The sequence below is a fragment of the Oncorhynchus clarkii genome, chromosome 22 (genome assembly GCF_045791955.1).
Source record: "Oncorhynchus clarkii lewisi isolate Uvic-CL-2024 chromosome 22, UVic_Ocla_1.0, whole genome shotgun sequence".
Classification (NCBI taxonomy): Eukaryota; Metazoa; Chordata; class Actinopteri; order Salmoniformes; family Salmonidae; genus Oncorhynchus; species Oncorhynchus clarkii.
Genome location: NC_092168.1, coordinates 45,376,930 through 45,397,687, shown reverse-complemented (window position 1 = coordinate 45,397,687; position 20,758 = coordinate 45,376,930). Strand labels below are relative to the sequence as shown.

The 20,758-nt window shown below is 42.0% G+C and overlaps 1 pseudogene; it reads left to right on the top strand.

The window, feature by feature from the left end:
* The first annotated feature begins 1,223 nt into the window (after positions 1-1,223).
* LOC139380516 (trace amine-associated receptor 13c-like) lies at positions 1,224-2,046 on the top strand (annotated as a pseudogene).
* The last annotated feature ends 18,712 nt before the right edge of the window (positions 2,047-20,758 follow it).

Below are 20,758 nucleotides of genomic sequence, written 5' to 3'. Positions count from 1 at the left end.
GCATTTGTGTAAGTTTATCGATAGCCTAGCATAGCATTATGCCTAGCTAGCAACAGGCAACCTGGTCACGAAAATCAGAAAAGCAATCAAATTAAATTGTTTACCTTTGATGAGCTTCGGATGTTTTCACTCCCGAGACTCCCAGTTAGATAGCCAATGTTCCTTTTTTCAAAAAATATTATTTTTGTAGGCGAAATTGCTCCGTTTGTTCTTCAAGTTTGGCAGAGAAATCGACCGGAAATTGGGTCACGACAACTCTGAAAAATATTCCAAAATAGCTCCATAATATCGACAGAAACATGGCAAACATTTTTTGTAATCAATCCTCAAGGTGTTTTTCAAGTATCTATTCGATAATATATCCAGACAATTGGTTTTTCAGTAGGACCGATTGGAAAAATGGCTACCTCTGTATTTTAAGCAAGAATTACTCTGAGCCATCATGTGACCACTTACGCAATGAAGTCGCTTACGCTCATTCTTCAACAATAAGGCGTGAAACGTCAAAATTCTGTAGACACCTTGGGGAATACGTAGAAAAATGAATCTGGTTGATAGCCCATTCACTGCTCAATAGGGACGCATCGGAACGCAGAGCTTTCAAAACATGAGTTACTTCCGGGTTGGATTTTTCTCAGGCTTTCGCCTGCAATATCAGTTCTGTTGTACTCACAGAAAATATTTTTACAGTTTTGGAAACTTTAGAGTGTTTTCTATCATAAGCTGTCATTTATATGCATATTCTAGCATCTTGTCCTGACAAAATAGCCCGTTTACACTGGGAACGTTATTTTTCCAAAAATGAAAATACTGCCCCCTAGTTACAAGAAGGCGAGTCAGTTATGAACCTATTCATATTTCCAATAACGCCCCCCTGTGGAAACGAACAAATTAAAGACCTGAAAACAATCTCATATCTAACTATCAATAAGACTGAAGGACAGGCTAGGTGGGCACAGCAACATCCAGTCCTGTCATTCATTACATCATGCTTTCACAAATAATGGGTTTAACCAAACGTTTGTTCATTTCTGTGCTCACGTGTCCACGTGTGTGTGTTTGTGTGTCTATGTGCAGAGAGACTCCGGGGAGGGGAGTTTCTGTCAGCAACTCAGGGATAAATAGAGAGGCAGAGCTCAGAGTTTGTCAGAAGGCGGACATGACAGGGTCACACACAGGACCAAGCAGGCAAAGGACCTCAGCATTTTTACCTTTTATTACAAATGGAGAAACATGAAGATGTTCAATACTGTTTTCAAGACGGAAACTCTTCTTGCAGAAAGGCTTTGCTATCGACATCTATCTACATAACACTGTACATCTTCTTCTCATTGATTTCAGCAGTAACAGTATTTTTGAACATACTGGTGATCATCTCTATCTCTCACTTCAAGCAGCTCCACACTCCAACCAACCTGCTCATCCTCTCTCTGGCTGTGTCAGATCTCCTGGTGGGACTGATTGTGATACCAGTAATGACTGTCGCAATAATGGAATCATGCTGGGTTTTTGGGGAATATTTCTGTGTGTTTCATGCCTACATTGCTTGTTTATGTACTTCTTTATCTCTTGGCAATTTGGTCTTGATATCTATTGACCGCTATGTTGCTGTGTGTGATCCCTTATTGTACCAGTCTAAAGTAACAATAACAAGAATGATGTGTTGTATATCCATCACCTGGTGTTGTTGTATCATATACCGTGCTGCTAATATAGAAAACGTTGCAAATGTACTGGTACCCAGTAGGTGTTTGAAAGAATGTTTTATTGTTGAAGGGTCAGTCTGGGGTAGTATAATTGACCTTCTATTTACAATGGTTGTCCCGTGCTCTGTTATTATAACACTTTACATGAAAATCTTTGTGGTGGCCAGATCACAGGCCAGAAAGGTATTTTCAAAAGAGGCTGCCAGTGTGTCTGGTGTTAAAACTGTACAGGCAAATAAGTCTGAGAGAAAAGCAGCAACAACTCTAGCTATTGTTGTTTTCACCTTTTTAATTTGTTGGATTCCAACACTATTTATTTTATTATTTTTGTCTTTTTTAAGTGACAATTTATCAGTATTCATCCGTTTTCTGCCACTTGTTAATTCCTTAATAAATCCAATAATTTATGCTTTCTTTTATCCATGGTTCAAAGTGAAAGCTAAACTTATTTTAAATCTGAAGTTCCTATAATTGTAAAATCCCTACTTTCACAAACATAGGTTGGATATATATATATTTTTGTTTACAATTGCTGTAATTATTTATTTCATGTAACAATACACTGACATTACTATTCTCAGTGTTGTCACCATAGATGGATATATGTGGATGATTTGGATGGATTGGATATGAATGACTTGGAGAAGGCATTAGAATGCATAAGCTTGTTTTTTATAAAAGACATTGTAGTCATTGTGGATTGTGTACTCCAAATACCTAAGGCTGTGGTTGTTCCGTGTTATTTAATGATAAATAGTATGTAAGTATTCTAAAAATACATTCTGAGGACGAAATGAGTCGTTCTATATGTTGTTAAACATCTCCCTCTAGTGGCTCATTTGTGACACAACGTCTTCATCAAGTGGAGTAAAGTTTAAATGTACAATACTGTACGATATCACATAATGTCCAGGTATATCTCAATGGTGTTTTGTGTAAGTAGTTGATGGTACAATGCAAGAATATGAAATTAAGGGTAACACTTCATTATGTTAAGTAATAAACCATTTGTAAGGAATTTACAGTTTGTTCACTATATATGAATCATTACTCCCACATTTGTAAATGTTTTGTCAGTTAGGGATTCTCACATGTATAAATAACTACAATATGCATTAATGATTAAGCACAACAGTGGTGGAGACCGCAGCAGACACTACCACTACTCTCACTACCACTACTCTCACTACATCACTGCTGCCAGGTCAGGGGTCACACAAGAGCAGCTTTCTCAGATGCTGTGGAGTCAGAATGAATATAGAGATTAGTAAGACTTTACAATAACACTTGCTAAGTAAATCGTTTATTCTGAATTGATAGAGAATGGTAACACTTTATAATAACACTTTGTAATAAAGAATGTATAATAGATTAGTAAATCGTTTATTCATCATTCATGTATGATATTACTCCCACATTTGTTTTAATAAGCTGGTTATTCACACACTTATTAACACCTTTTATACTGTGTAATAATGATGTATAAGATCATTCATTAAACATCTTATGAATGAACTTATAAACTATTTACTAATCATTAGTACAGTCGTGTTGCAGTCCCTAATCTAAAGTGAAGACTTTACATACTTTATAATACCTTATAAATGTTTTGAACAGTGAGCAGTGTAATTTCTCACAAAAAGATGGACATGCTATTGGTAGATATTCCAGCAGTACCTGATGCTCCTTAAGATCCCAAATTGACCTAGAACATATCAATGGTTAAACAATAAGCACACAACACAGAGGATGTTAAAGGAAATATATTGAACATTTTATTCCAAAAACACACTGTCCTAATAGTAGGAAGTAACGTGTTTGTCTGAAAATGATGACATTCTTGTTTGTTGGCAGTGACTACCAAAACCAAAGTGTGGATTGCAGTCACTCATTAGAGAAGTTCATAGACTGTTTACAGGGAAACAGGGGAATCAATATCTAAATATATAACTTAATTGAACATTATGTGTAAAGGGTTACAACATTTAATACACTACAAGTGAAGGTGTCCAAATACTTATGACTTCTTCAAATGGGGGGACTAGATACATCATTTGTTTTTGTTCCTAAACGGTAAAACATATGTATGAAAATACCCTCAAATAAAAGGTGACATTTTATAATGTCGCCTCATGAAACATTAGATTTCATATTCAAAATGCAGGAGTGAAGAGCCCAGTTGAAAAACAGTTTTACTGCAGAGTTTTACACCCACTGGGCCAACAGTGGTTGAATCAACGTTGTTGTATTTTTAACCAACATGGATTAGACATTAAATTGATGTCTGTGCCCAGTGGGCAGGGATTGCTTTCAGTATGTGCCGTGGCCATTCATACATGAAAGACAAGTGTGTCTGTTCTATTAAGTAAATGTGTATCTGAACTCTGTTTGGTGAAAGTGTGCCTCTGCCAAACTGAGAAGAGACCGTCTGTATAAATAATACCAACGCCTTTCCATTACAGGAGACACCCTGAATCGGGTGCCTTTGAACATATGCAGTGGTACTTAATGAATATGATGTCAGTTTGGTTGTCATCTGAGACATTGTCACGGTCTTCCTCCTCTTCATCTGAAGAGGAGAGGTGAGAAGGATCAGAGGACCAATATGCGGCGTGGTATGTGTTCATAGTGAATTTTAATAAAGAGAACACTGAACACTATACAAAAGAGTAACACAAACAATAAACCAAATACGACCGTGAAGCTACAAATGAGACCTGTGCTGAACACAAGCCACTAACATAGACAATCACCCACAAACAAACAGTGCAACCCAGGCTACCTAAGTATGATTCTCAATCAGAGACAACTAATGACACCTGCCTCTGATTGAGAAACATACTCGGCCGTAACATAGAAACGCCCCAACAAATAGAAAAACAAACATAGACTGCCCACCCAACTCACGCCCTGACCATACTAAATAAATACAAAACAAAGGAAATAAAGGTCAGAACGTGACAGACATTCTCATCAATGATAAGATAACAAACTACACAGTGGAAAGTCTATACATCAGAGTTATCAGATTCACATGGAATTGTTGTTCAATTTAAAATGTTTGAATATGAAATTATTTGTGATGGGATGAAATGTGATTTTAGCTTCTAAAATGTGAGATTTGGATTTTCATAAGATAGGGCTGCTCAATCAGTGGCCATCCCCTGTGAAGGGACAAGGGCTATAAAACTTTCCAAACACACCCTCCTCTCCCTTCCTATATAAGCCCGTGACGACAACATAACTATCTGTTCCGGAGATATGAGGATGACGATCCTATGTCAGAATGGTTCAGATAAAACTACAGAACGAAGCCAACATCAGCATGAGCTTTGGTTGCGAATGGTATGAACTTTGAACTCATATTCACTACAGAATTGATACCTCCTAGCCGTTGAGTTAGCGACCGCAGCTGCAAACACAGGTTAGGAAGGAACAGACAGAGTATCCCATCTACCATACAACGACGTTATCACAACTTATCCAAGTGACCACCAGAGACATTCTTCAAAGGACAAAGGACTCGGTTTGGCAACACGGTCTTCCATCTACCACCGACCTACCTAAGTGCAGCTCAGAGTAAATATTTATAGCATTTTCCTTTTCCAAATGGGCATTAATTTAGAATCCATTACAGTTCGTAGAAACATGTAGAAACATGCAGTCACTTACAACGCTAAAACTTTTTTTCCAAATTAGCTTCATAATATCGACAGAAACATGGCAAACGTTGTTTAGAATCAATCCTCAAGGTGTTTTTCACATATCTATTCGATAATCTATCAGTGGTGGCAGCTGGCTTCTCATCAGAAGAAAACGGAAAAATACTGCAGCTGGAGATTACGCAATAATTGCAACGGAGGACACCAAGCGACCACCTGGTAGATGTAGTCTCTTATGGTCAATCTTCCAATGATATGCCTACAAATACGTCACAATGCTGCAGACACCTTGGGGAAAACGTGGAAAAGGTAAGCTGACTCCTAGCTCCTCCACAGCCATATAAGGAGTCATTGCCATGAGGCGGTTTTAAAAAATGCAGCACTTCCTGATTGGATTTGTATCTGGGTTTCGCCTGTAACATCAGTTCTGTGGCACTCACAGACAATATCTTTGCAGTTTTGGAATCGTCAGAGTGTTTTCTTTCCAAAGCTGTCAATTATATGCATAGTCGAGCATCTTTTCGTGACAAAATATCTTGTTTAAAACGGGAACGTTTTTCATCCAAAAATTAAAAGAGCGCCCCCTATATCGAATAAGTTAAATACCTGAATTCCTTTGTCTTTTAGTTCAGTGCCAAACAATCCAGGCAGTTGTAAGCAACCTCTCCAGCATTATCAATATGATTTATGTTTTCTGTGCCTCCAAACGTAAGTCACTTTTTAATTTAAATTTCACCTTTATTTAACCAGGTAGGCTAGTTGTGAACAAGTTCTCGTTTACAATTGCTACCTGGCCAAGTAAAGCAAAGCAGTTCGACACACAACAACAGAATAACACATGGAATAAACAACCATACAGTCAATAATACCGTAGAAAAAGTATATTTACACAACCTGTTATGGCTGCAATCCCGATACCGGGATCGATATGACAACTACCAGTGAAAATAGAGGGCGCCAAATTAAAAACACAGAAATCTCATAATTACAATTCCCAAAACATACGTGTCTGATTTTAAAGCTATTCTTGTTGTTAATCCCACCAAAGTGTCCGATTTCAAATAGGCTTTTCAGCGAAAGCACAACAAATGATTATGTTAGGTCTCCACCAAACCACAATAAGCACAGCCATTTTCCAGCAAAATATAGCATTCACAAAACCAGAAATAAAGATAAAATGAATCACTAACCTTGAATTATCTTCATCAGATAACACTCATAGGACTTCATGTTACACAATGCACGCATGGTTTGTTTGATAATATCAAAACATCTGAGTTTACATTGGTTTATTAGATTCACTTGTTCCAAAAACATCAAGTGATTTTGCATAGCCACATCGTTTCAACAGAAATACTCATCATAAATGTAGATAATAATACAAGTTATACACATGGAATTATAGATATACCTCTCCTTAATGCAAACGCTGTGTCAGATTTCAAAAAAACTTTACGGAAAAAGAAACGCATGCAATAATCTGAGACCCGCTCAAAAGTAAAAACACCGCAGCCGCAAAGATGGCGTCAACATAAACAAGAAATGACATGGTAAATATTCCCTTACCTTTGATGATATACATCAGAAAGCACTCCAGGAATCCCAGGTCCACAATAAATGTTTGTTTTGTTCGAAAATGTCCAAATACCTTCTTTTGTTAGCGTGTTTGGTATACATATCCAAACGCTAATTCTGCTCAGCTTTATATCAGACAAAAACTTCAAAAAGTGATAGTACCGTTCGAAGATCGATAAGTACAGAATCAATCATATTATGTTTTTAATATATAGCTTCAATAAAGTTCCAACCGGAGTACTCCTTGGCTTCGTGAGCAATGGAACGCAAGTGACTACCATGAAGAAAAAGCGCAATCACAAAATGGCTGCTTGATGGACATCTGATATATTCTGCTCTCATTCACTCTCACAACAACATAGAAGCCTCATTATAATTTCTATTGATGGTTGACATCTAGTCGAAACCCTAGGCAGTGCAACATCATTCATATCTCAAGGGGATTTCATTGGGGACTCTGGTGAATACATACAAGAGCCAAAAGTCTCTCCCAGACAGCTTTTGTGCTCAACCAGGACAAGAAGGAGGTTAAAAAGGTACCACCAGCATGTTCCTGACCAGTGAACGTGACAGTAAACAAGCCAATTAAAGCTCTCCTCATGGTAAGCAGCAGCAATCGAACCATAACAAGCCCAAGTTTACATTCTATAGTCCTTCCTGTGAATGGGAAGAACACTTCCTAGGCTCATATCCAGAGTTCAAGCAGCTCTTGGGGGAGAAGGTTGGGGATTGGATCTCAGTTAAATGCCGCTACTGGAGGTGGGGGAGAAAACACTCCACAAAGGAATGCATCCTATGACAAGCAACACCGGCAAGGAGTTACAGCTCATAGGGCTGCATGGGGTCCTACCGCAGGAGCACAGGAGCGTCCTTATGATCAGAACCAACAAATCCGAGATACCTTGACCGCCCAAACCACTCACCGCTAGAGATGGTCAGTCATCCTACATCATGGCGAGGAGGCAACGGAGACACGACGTTCTTGAGGACGGCTCAGAACGTTCAATCGGTGTTCCTGCTGCTGCCTATTGCCTTGGGGTAGAGGGTGAACCAGAGGTACTAGCCTTCGCATTATACATCACAATGTACTCCAAGTTAACAGAGCTTTTCTCATTCACCATATCCCCTGAAGGAGACAGTGTGTCCTTCACAACGGTCAGATCTTGAATAAATGCCTACTACAAGGACCAACCCAAGGCCCTTTACTGCTCTGCATGCTCCTCTGGTTTAAACACCACACATCGCTTTAGGCAGATATATCAAAGGCATTCATCACCATGTGCAACTTCTCCCCTCCGACAAGTCACTCCTCAGGTTAATTTGGACTGAAAAGCAGTGCTGAGCACCTATGAATGGCAGGTCTTACCCTTCGTAACGATGTGTAGTCCCTGCTGTGCCATCTATGCACTCAGAAACATTCTCGGGACCCACCATGATGGCAACACGGATGTTCAGGAGTCAGTCGAGCACACCTTCTATGTTGACAAAGGTCTCCAAATTCTACCCATGGGGGCTGAATTAAAGTCGTTGGAGGACAGGCTGCAATGCTGCCTTTTGGCCGGGGGGGTTGAATGGGCCAGTAACATTACCTCTGGGCTACACCTTCCTCCAGAAGGGAGGTCAAAGAGCAGTGAGATATGGCTCTCCCAGACCACCATCCACAAGAACCAACTCTGGGCCTGAGCTGTTAGCCAGACACCCTCGGCTACAAACATCGACCTGTTCAGAGAGAAGAGGAACCAACCTTGAGGGTCATTTACAGAGTTTACAAGCCAACTCCACCTTATCCTCCAGTGACAGGGGGGTCAGATCCTCATAGTGTTACGACAGATGGCAAAACCTTCCTCCTTCCTTCAACTGCCCTTGGTGCTCCATGTGGCAGCAGTACCACTCCCCTTCATCATCATCCTGCCTGACCAGACTCAGTCACTCCCAACTTGCCCCTCGTGGGGATAAGCGACAGCTCTCTGCCCTAAACTATCTATGCTGACAGTGATGTCAGTGGTCGACAGTGCTGGTGCCATAGCCAAATCCTGGCTGATCACTTCTGGGCCAACATCAAACCCTGCCTCAGACTGGTGGCCAATCTGATTCCCATGTCTGATGTCAAGGATGACCCAGATTAAACCAGTCAAGAGCATTTGTGGAGCAAGAGCATAGTCTTTTTATTTGTCACGATTGTCATGAAATTGAAAAACCTGAAGTCGGTATAATTTGTTTATTGGTTGTGGGGTGCATTGGCAGAGAAACCTGTTGGTGGAAAACGCTTTGCATACATGTTATGAAATTGGACACATGTTGGAAATCTGATATCCCCCTAGCTGATCATTGTCTCTGGCCAGCTCTGATCAAAGTGTAGGCCTCATGAAACAGACAGTGAGCTGGTTCTTAGTGGTCGGCGAACCCTCAACCTTCTGTCCTGTAGCCCTGCGTGGCGTCGTATGCACCACAAAAGCATCCTGAAGTGGCAAAGTCGATATCCACATTTTTAGGGTTGCTACAGTTATTGTTATTTGTGGTCGTACACATTATTTTGAATACATTTTTTAAAGAACAAATGGAGGGTCGTGAAAAATTCAGAGTAAATTGTGAACTGTCCCTAATAACTTGAGGTGCTTTTGAGATCATTGATTGATACAACTGAACTAGAAATCACATTTCTCAGAGAAAACAACACCACAGAAATGGAAAATAGTAGTCCTCCCTTTAGATTAGGGACTGCAAAACGACTTTACTAATGATTAGTAAATGGTTTATACATTAATTCATTAAACATGTTATGAATTATCTTATGAATCATTATTACAGACTATAAAAGTTGTTATTAATACATGTGTGAATAACTAAAACAAATGTGGGAGTAATGATACATGAATGATGAATAAACTATTTACTAATCCATTATACATTCTTTATTACAAAGTGTTATTATAAAGTGTTACCAATCTCTATATTCATTCTGACTACACAGCATCTGAGAGAGCTGCTCTTGCATGACCCCTCACCTGGCAGCAGAGGTGTAGTTAGAGTAGTGGTAGTGAGAGTAGTGAGTCTTCATAACCAGTCTTCATAACCAGTATGATGAGGTTCAAGTGTCTGCTGCGGTCTCATGCGCAGTTGTGTTGAATCATTAATTGGATATAGTAGTATTTATACATTTGAGAAAATCTAGTTTATTAACATTTAACAAAAGGGGGAGTAATGATTAATACATGGTGAGTAAACTAAATGACTTAGAAATAATTTATATCTGAATTAATAAAGTGTTACCCATAATTGCATATTCTTGCATTTTACCCTCAACTACTTACACAATACACCATTGAGATAGACATGGACATTATCTGATATCATGCAGTATTGTACATTTCAACTTTACTACAGTCGTGGCCAAAGGTTTTGAGAATGACACAAATATTAATTTTCACAACATTTGCTGCCTCATTGTCTTAGATATTACTATGGAATACTGAAGTGTAATTACAAGCATTTCATAAGTGTCAAAGGCTTTTATTGACAATTACATGCAGTTGATGCAAATAGTCAATATGTGCAGTGTTGACCCTTATTTTTCAAGACCTCTGCAATCCGCCCTGGCATGCTGTCAATTAACTTCTGGGCCATATCCTGACTGATGGCAGCCCATTCTTGTATAATCAATGCTTGGAGTTAGTCAGAATTTGTGGGGTTTTGTTTGTCCACCCGGCTCTTGAGGATTGACCACAAGTTCTTAATGGGATTAAGAGCTGGGGATTTTCCTGGCCATGGACCCAAAATATTGATGTTTTGTTCCCTTTGTTATCATTTTGCCTTATGGCAATGTGCTCCATCATGCTGAAAAAGGCATTGTTCGTCACCAAACTGTTCCTGGATGGTTGGGAGAAGTTGCTCTCGGAGGATGTGTTGGTACCATTCTTTAATCATGGCTGTGTTCTTTGGCAAAATCGTGAGTGAGCCCAATCCCTTGGCTGAGAAGCAACCCCACACATGAATGGTCTCAGGATGGTTTAATGTTGGCATGACACAGGACTGATGGTAGCGCTCACCTTTTTTTCTGGATGCCCCAAACAATCAGAAAGGGGATTTATCAGAGAAAATAACTTTACCCCAGTCCTCAGCAGTCCAATCCCTGCACCATTTGCAGAATATCAGTCTGTCCCTGATGTTTTTCCTGGGGAGAAGTGGTTTATTTGCTGCCCTTCGTGACACCAGGCCATCCCCCAAAGTATTCGCCTCACTGTGCATGCAGATACACACACACCTGCCTGCTGCCATTCCTGAGCAAGCTATGAACTGGTGGTTCCCCGATCCCGCAGCTGAATCAACTTTAGGAGACGGTCTTGGCGCATGCTGGACTTTCTTGGGCGCCCTGAAGCCTTCTTCACAACAATTGAACCGCTCTCCTTGAAGTTCTTGATGATCTGATAAATGGTTGATTTAGGTGAAATCTTACTGGCAGCAACATCCATGCCTGTGAAGCCCTGTGAAGCCCTACAGAACGGCATAGGCAAGATGCAGTAGATGGTATCGGGTACAGTATATACAGTGCCTTGCGAAAGTATTCGGCCCCCTTGAACTTTGCGACCTTTTGCCATATTTCAGGCTTCAAACAGAAAGATATAAAACTGTATTTTTTTGTGAAGAATCAACAACAAGTGGGACACAATCATGAAGTGGAACGACATTTATTGGATATTTCAAACTTTTTTAACAAATCAAAAACCTAAAAATTGGGCGTGCAAAATTATTCAGCCCCTTTACTTTCAGTGCAGCAAACTCAGAAGTTCATTGAGGATCTCTGAATGATCCAATGTTGACCTAAATGACTAATGATGATAAATACAATCCACCTGTGTGTAATCAAGTCTCCGTATAAATGCACCTGCACTGTGATAGTCTCAGAGGTCCGTTAAAAGCGCAGAGAGCATCATGAAGAACAAGGAACACACCAGGCAGGTCCGAGATACTGTTTTGAAGAAGTTTAAAGCCGGATTTGGATACAAAAAGATTTCCCAAGCTTTAAACATCCCAAGGAGCACTGTGCAAGCGATAATATTGAAATGGAAGGAGTATCAGACCACTGCAAATCTACCAAGACCTGGCCGTCCCTCTAAACTTTCAGCTCATACAAGGAGAAGACTGATCAGAGATGCAGCCAAGAGGCCCATGATCACTCTGGATGAACTGCAGAGATCTACAGCTGAGGTGGGAGACTCTGTCCATAGGACAACAATCAGTCGTATATTGCACAAATCTGTCCTTTATGGAAGAGTGGCAAGAAGAAAGCCATTTCTTAAAGATATCCATAAAAAGTGTCGTTTAAAGTTTGCCACAAGCCACCTGGGAGACACACCAAACATGTGAAAGAAGGTGCTCTTGTCAGATGAAACCAAAATTGAACTTTTTGGCAACAATGCAAAACGTTATGTTTGGCGTAAAAGCAACACAGCTCATCACCCTGAACACACCATACCCACTGTCAAACATGGTGGTGGCAGCATCATGGTTTGGGCCTGCTTTTCTTCAGCAGGGACAGGGAAGATGGTTAAAATTGATGGGAAGATGGATGGAGCCAAATACAGGACCATTCTGGAAGAAAACCTGATGGAGTCTGCAAAAGACCTGAGACTGGGACGGAGATTTGTCTTCCAACAAGACAATGATCCAAAACATAAAGCAAAATCTACAATGGAATGGTTCAAAAATAAACATATCCAGGTGTTAGAATGGCCAAGTCAAAGTCCAGACCTGAATCCAATCGAGAATCTGTGGAAAGAACTGAACTGCTGTTCACAAATGCTCTCCATCCAACCTCACTGAGCTCGAGCTGTTTTGCAAGGAGGAATGGGAAAAAATTGTCAGTCTCTCGATGTGCAAAACTGATAGAGACATACCCCAAGCGTCTTACAGCTGTAATGGCGCTACAAAGTATTAACTTAAGGGGGCTGAATAATTTTGCACGCCCAATTTTTCAGTTTTTGATTTGTTAAAAAAGTTTGAAATATCCAATAAATGTCGTTCCACTTCATGATTGTGTCCCACTTGTTGTTGATTCTTCACAAAAAAATACAGTTTTCTATCTTTATGTTTGAAGCCTGAAATGTGGCAAAAGGTCGCAAAGTTCAAGGGGGCCAAATACTTTCGCAAGGCACTGTACATATGAGTAATGTACTTCCAGCGCCGACAGAGATGGCCGCCTCGCTACGCGTTCCTAGGAAACTATGCAGTTTTTTGTTTTTTTACATGTTATTTCTTACATTGGTACCCCAGGGCATCTTAGGTTTCATTACATACAGTCGAGAAGAACTACTGAATATAAGAGCAGCGTCAACTCACCATCAGTACGACCAAGAATATGACTTTCGCGAAGCGGATCCTTTGTTCTGCCTTTCACCCAGGACAACGGAATGGATCCCAGCCGGCGACCCAAAAAAACGACTTCGTAAAAGAGGGAAACGAAGCGGTCTTCTGGTTAGACTCCGGAGACGGGCACATCGCGCACCACTCCCTTGCATACTTCTCGCCAATGTCCAGTCTCTTGACAACAAGGTTGATGAAATCCGAGCAAGGGTAGCATTCCAGAGGGACATCAGAGACTGTAACGTTCTTTGCTTCACGGAAACATGGCTCACTGGAGAGACGCTATCGGAGTCGGTGCAGCCAGCTGGTTTCTCCACGCATCGCACCGACAGAAACAAACATCTTTCGGGTAAGAAGAGGGGTGGGGGCGTATGCTTTATGGTTAACGAGACGTGGTGTGGTCACAACAACATACAGGAACTCAAGTCCTTCTGTTCACCTGATTTAGAATTCCTCACAATCAAATGTCGACCGCATTATCTACCAAGGGAATTCTCTTCGATTATAATCACAGCCGTATATATTCCCCCCCAAGCAGACGGCTCTGAACAAACTTTATTTGACTCTTTGCAGACTGGAATCCAAATATCCTGAGGCTGCATTCATTGTAGCTGGGGATTTTAACAAGGCTAATCTGAAAACAAGACTCCCTAAATTGTATCAGCATATCGATTGCGCAACCAGAGCTGGCAAAACCTTGGATCATTGCTATTCTAACTTCCGCGACACATATAAGGCCTTCTCCCGCTCTCCTTTCGGAAAAGCTGACCACAACTCCATTTTGTTGCTCCCTGCCTACAAACAGAAACTAAAACAAGAAGCTCCCGCGCTGAGGTCTGTTCAACGCTGGTCCGACCAATCTGATTCCACACTCCAAGACTGCGTCCATCGCGTGGACTGGGATATGTTTCGTATTGCGTCAAACAACAACATTGACGAATACGCTGATTTGGTGAGCGAGTTGATTAGAACGTGCGTTGAATATGTCGTTCCCATAGCAACGATTAAAACATTCCCAAACCAGAAACCGTGGATTGATGGCAGCATTCGCGTGAAACTGAAAGTGCGAACCACTGCTTATAATCAGGGCAAGGTGACCAGAAACATGACCGAATACAAACATTGTAGCTATTCCCTCCGCAAGGCAATCAAACAAGCTAAGAGTCAATATAGAGACAAAGTAGAATCGCAATTCAACGGCTCAGACACAAGAGGTATGTGGCAGGGTCTGCAGTCAATCACATATTACAAAAAGAAAACCAGCCCAGGATGCCTTGCTCCCAGGCAGACTAAATAACTTTTTTTGCCAGCTTTGAGGACAATACAGTGCCACTGACACGGCCCACAACTAAAACATGCGGACTCTCCTTCAATGCTACCTAATATAATGTTTACATACCCTACATTATTCATCTCATATGTATACATATATACTGTACTCTATATCATCTACTGCATCTTTATGTAATACATGTATCACTAGCCACTTTAACTATGCCACTTTGTTTACATACTCATCTCATATGTATATACTGTACTCGATACCATCTACTGCATCTTGCCTATGCCGCTCTGTACCATCACTCATTCATATATCTTTATGTACATATTCTTTATCCCTTTACACTTGTGTGTATAAGGTAGTAGTTTTGGAATTGTTAGTTAGATTACTCGTTGGTTATTACTGCATTGTCGGAACTAGAAGCACAAGCATTTCGCTACACTCGCATTAACATATGCTAACCATGTGTATGTGACAAATCAAATTTGATTTGATTTGATGTAGGGTATGTAAACATTTAAAAGTGGCATTGTTTAAAGTGGCTAGTAATACATGTATTACATAAAGATGGCAAGATGCAGTAGATGGTATCAAGTACAGAATATACATATGAGATGAGTAATGTAGGGTATTTAAACATATAAAAGTTGCTAGTGATACATGTATTACATAAAGATGGCAAGATGCAGTAGATGGTATAGAGTACAGTATATAGAGTACATATGAGATGAGTCATGTAGGGTATGTAAACATTATAATAAGTGGCATTGTTTTAAAGTGGCTAGTGATACATTTTTAACATACATTTTTCCATTATTAAAGTGGCCGGAGTTGAGTCAGTATGTTTGCAGCAGCCACTCAATGTTAGTGGTGGCTGTTTAACATTCTGATTGCCTTGAGATAGAAGCTGTTTTTCAGTCTCTCGGTCCCTGCTTTGATGCACCTGTACTGACCTCGCCTTCTGGATGATAGCGGGGTGAACAGGCAGTGGCTCGGGTGGTTGTTGTCCTTGATGATCTTTATGGCCTTCCTGTGACATCGGGTGGTGTAGGTGTCATGGAGGGCAGGTAGTTTGCCCCCGGTGATGCGTTGTGCAGACCTCACTACCCTCTGGAGAGCCTTACGGTTGTGGGCGGAGCAGTTGCCGTACCAGCCGGTGATACAGCCCGACAGGATGCTCTCGATTGTGCATCTGTAAAAGTTTGTGAGTGCTTTTGGTGACAAGCTGAATTTCTTCAGCCTCTTGAGGTTGAAAAGGCGCTGCTGCGCCTTCTTCACCACGCTGTCTGTGTGGGTGGACCAATTCAGTTTGTCTGTGATGTGTACGGTCGAGGAACTTAAAACTTACTACCCTCTCCTCTACTGTCCCATCGATGTGGATAGGGGGTGCTCCCTATGCTGTTTACTGAAGTCCACAATCATCTCCTTTGTTTTGTTGATGTTGAGTGTGAGGTTATTTTCCTGACACCACACTCCGATGGCCCTCACCTCCTCCCTGTAGGCCGTCGCGTCGTTGTTGGTAATCAAGCCTACCAATGTAGTGTCGTCTGCAGACTTGATGATTGAGTTGGAGGCGTGCATGGCCACGCAGTCGTGGGTGAACAGGGAGTACAGGAGAGGGATCAAAACGCTCCCTAGTGTTGACGATCAGCGGGGTGGAGATGTTGTTACCTACCCTCACCACCTGGGAGCGGCCCGTTAGGAAGTCCAGGACCCAGTTGCACCGGGCGGGGTTGAGACCTATGTTCTCGAGTTTGGAGGGTACTATGGTGTTAAATGCTGAGCTGTAGTCGATGAACAGCATTCTTACATAGGTATTCCTCTAGTCAAGATGGTTTAGGGCAGTGTGCAGTGTGGTAAGCAGGGTGTCAGGTAGGGTGGAGGTGATATGGTTCTTGACTAGTCTCTCAAAGCACTTAATGATGACGGAAGTGAGTGCTACAGGGCGGTAGTCGTTTAGCTCAGTTACCTTAGCTTTCTTGGGAACAGGAACAATAACAATGGTGGCCCTCTTGAAGCAAGTGGGAACAGCAGACTGGGATAAGGATTGATTGAATATGTCCGTAAACACACCAGCCAGCTGGTCTGCGCATGCTCTGAGGATGCGGCTGGGGATGCCGTCTGGGCCTGCAGCCTTGCGAGAGTTAACACGTTTAAAGGTTTTACTCACGTCGGATGCAGTGAAGGAGAGTCAGCAGGTTTTGGTAGCGGGCCGTGTCAGTGGCACTGTATTGTCCTCAACGCGAGCAAAGGGTCCTGGTCCGCGACGGGGCTGGTTTTCTGAGCTGTTGAATTGCAACTCTACTTTGTCTCTATACTGACGCTTAGCTTGTTTGATTGCCTTGCAGACGGAATAGCTACACTGTTTGCATTCGGTCATGTTTCCGGTCACCTTGCCCTAGTTAAAAGCAGTGGTTTTCACTTTCAGTTTTGTGCGAATGCTGCCATCAATCCATGGTTTCTTGTTTGGGAATGTTTTAATAGTTGCTGTGTGTACGACATCGCCGATGCACTTGCTAATAAACTCGCTCACCGAATCAACGTATTTTGATGTTTGACGCAAAGCGGAATATATCCCAATCCACGTGATCGAAGCAATCTTGAAGCGTGGAATCAGATTCGTCAGACCAGCATTGAACAGACCTGAGCGCGGGAGCTTCCTGTTTTAGTCTCTATCTATAGTCAAAGAGCAACAAAATGGAGTCGTGGTCAGCTTTTCCGAAAGGAGGGCGGGGGATGGCCTTATAATCGTCGTGGAAGTTTAAATAACAATGATCCAGGGTTTTACCAGCCCTGGTTGCACAATCGATATGCTGATAGAATTTAGGGAGTCTTGTTTTCAGATTAGCGGCTGTGATTATAATTGAAGAGATGTCTCTTGGTAGATAATGCGGTCGACATTTGATTGTGAGGAATTCTAAGTCAGGTGAACAGAAGGACTTGAGTTCCTTTATGTTGTTATGATCACACCACGTCTTGTTAATCATAAGGCATATCCCCCGCCCCTCTTCTTACCAGAAAGATGCTTGTTTCAGTCGGCGCGATGTGTGAAGAAACCAGCTGGCTGTACCGACTCCGATAGCGTGTCTCGAGTGAGCCACCCTCCTTTTGAAGCTTCCAGTCTGTTATTCGAACTCAATCAGCATGACAGAGTGATCTCCAGCCGTGTCCTCACCAACACTCACACCTGTGTTAACGAGAGAATCACTGACATGATGTCAGCTGGTCCTTTTGTGGCAGGGCTGAAATGCAGTGGAAATGTTTTTTTGGGGGATTCAGTTCATTTGCATGGAAAAGAGGGACTTTGCAATTAATTGCAATTCATCTGATCACTCTTCATAACATTCTGGAGTATTTGCACATTGCCATCATACAAACTGAGGCAGCAGACTTTGTGAAAATTGATATTTGTGTCATTCTCAAAACTTTTGGCCATGACTGTACACTTGATGAAGACGTTGTGTCACAATTGAGCCACTAGAGGGAGATGTTAAGCAACATATAGTACGACTCATGATGTCCTCAGAATGTACTTTTAGAAAACTTTCTATTTATCATTGAATAACACGGAACAACCACAAACTTATGCCTTCTTATGCCTTCTCAAAGTCATTCAAATCCAATCCATCCAAATCATTCTGTATCAACACAACACGTGTATCTATGATGACAACACTGAGATAAGTAATGTCGTGTATTGTTACATGAAAGAAGCAATTACAACAATTGTATAACATAACTATGTCAATCCTATGTTTGTGAAACTAGGGAATAAAATTATAGGAAGTTCAGAGTTAAAATAGGATTAGCTTTCATTTATTGAGGAATTAACAAGTGGCAGAAAACAGATGAAAAGTGAGAAATTGTCAATTGCTGTTGTTCTGGGATTGGTTTGCACTTTTCGCACCAAAGAACGTTCATCTCTAGGAGACAGAGCGCATCTCCTTCCTGAGCAGTATGATGGCTGTGTGGTCCCATGGTGTTTATACTTGCATACTATTGATTGTACAGATGAACGTGGTACCTTCAGGCGTTTGGAAATTGCTCCAAGTCTGGATGAACCAGACATGTGGAGGTAAAAAAAAAAAATCAGAGGTTTTGGCCGATTACTTTAGATTTTCCCATGATGTCAAGCAAAGAGGCACTGAGGTTGAAGGTAGGCCTTGAAATACATCCACAGGTACACCTCCAATTGCTTCAGTCTAATTGACATCATTTGAAGCTTCTAAAGCCATGACATCATTTTCTGGAATTTTCCAATTTGTTTAAAGGCACAGTCAACTTAGTGTATGTACACTTCTGACCCACTGGAATTGTGATACAGTGAATTATAAGTGAAATAAACTGTCTGTAAACAATTGTTGGAATAACTTCTTGTATCATGCAAAAAGTAGATGTCCAAACCAACTTGCCAAAACTATAGTTTGTTAAGAGGACATTTGTGGAGTGGTTGAAAACCGAGAATTAATGACTCCAACCTATGAGTATGTTAACTTCTGACTTCAACTGTATATAAAACACAGTGCTGTAACCCAAACAAAGAGTGAGGTGTAAATCTCTAATAAATACACGGGACAAGACCAGTAATAACAATACACAAGACTAGACCCGTAATAACAAGTGCACACTAACACGGTAACATGCAAGCCGATACAACAGAGCACAGGTCCTCACAAGACCAACAAAAATGGAACAATATTCGACAAGGATAATGTGGAACAGAGGGCACATGTTTACACATACTTATCAGGGGGAATGGGAACCAGGTGTGTGTAATGAGACAAGACAGTCCGGGGTTGGTGGTAATGATCCATTTCAGTGAAGCCGAGAAAGCTGGTGATGTAGATCACCGGAACTGGTGAACAGAATGAGCAGCAGTACCGGTGGAGAGCCAGACCCGGTCGCCAGGCGAGAAAACAGGCGCCTCACTGCGATGGCGGTCGGTCTGTTCCTTGTGCCGACACACGGCCCGCTGGAGATGAGTGTATGCAGCGTTCCAGATCTCCTCAGCATGTCAAAACCACTCGTCCACGTCAGGGGACTCGGTCTGCCTCGGATGCCAAGGTGCCAGGGCCGGCTTATACCCCAACGTACTCAGCCTAAGGTAGAAAATCTGCCCACTCCCCCAGCCGGTCCTGACAGTAAGATCTCAGCAACATGCCCACTTCCTTATTGACCCTCTCCACCTGCCCATTTGCTTGAGGACGGTACCCGGAGGTGAGACTGACCGTGACCCCCAGGCGATCCATGAACGCCTTCCATACGTGTGAGGTCAACTGAGGGCCATGGTCTGACACAATGCCCTCTGGGATCCAGTAGTGCCAGAAGATAGTGAGTAAAAAGAGCCTCCGTGGTTTGCATGGCCGACGGGAGCTCAGGCAGAGGAAGGAGGTGACAAGCTTTGGAAAACCGGTCCACAATGATGAGAACGGTGGTGTTCCCCTGGGACACGGGAAGCTCAGTGACAAAGTCCACCGAGAGGTGGGACCAGTTTCATTGTGGAACTGGCAGGGGAAGGAACTTTCCATAAGGGAGGTGTCTGGGTGTCTTACACTGGGCACAGATGGAGCAGGAAGAGACGTAAACCCGGACGTCTCTAGCCAAGGTGGGCCACCAGTACTTGTCATTTATGCAGGCGATGGTATGGCCTATCCCAGGATGACAAAACAACACAGGCACTGTGTGTGCCCAGGTAAGGAGTCGGTCCAGCACACCCATGGACACGTTGTCAGAGTTCTCCGGACAATGTGCAGGTGCTGTTTCCATACACAGGACCTGCCGTATTTCGGCGTCCATGTCCCACACCACTGGCATGATTATACAGGATGGAGGGATGATGGGGGACATAGACGCGAGGCAGGGCGTCTACCTTCTTGTTCTTCGAGCCTGGCCTATATGAAGGCGTGAATTGGAACCTGGCGAAGAATAGAGCCCACCTGGCCTGTCTCGGGTTTAGCCTCTTCACTGCCCTGATGTACTCCAGGTTGCGGTGATCCATCCTCACCAGGAAAGGGTGTTTGGACCCCTCAAACCAGTACCTTCAGAGCCTTCGAAATAATTTCAAAAAACGATTGAAGTAGCTATGTAATCTAACTCAACATTTAACTACTACAAATTAATTTGAATTACAACAAATAAAGTTTAACTTACTCGTTCTTTGCTGTCCAGTGGCA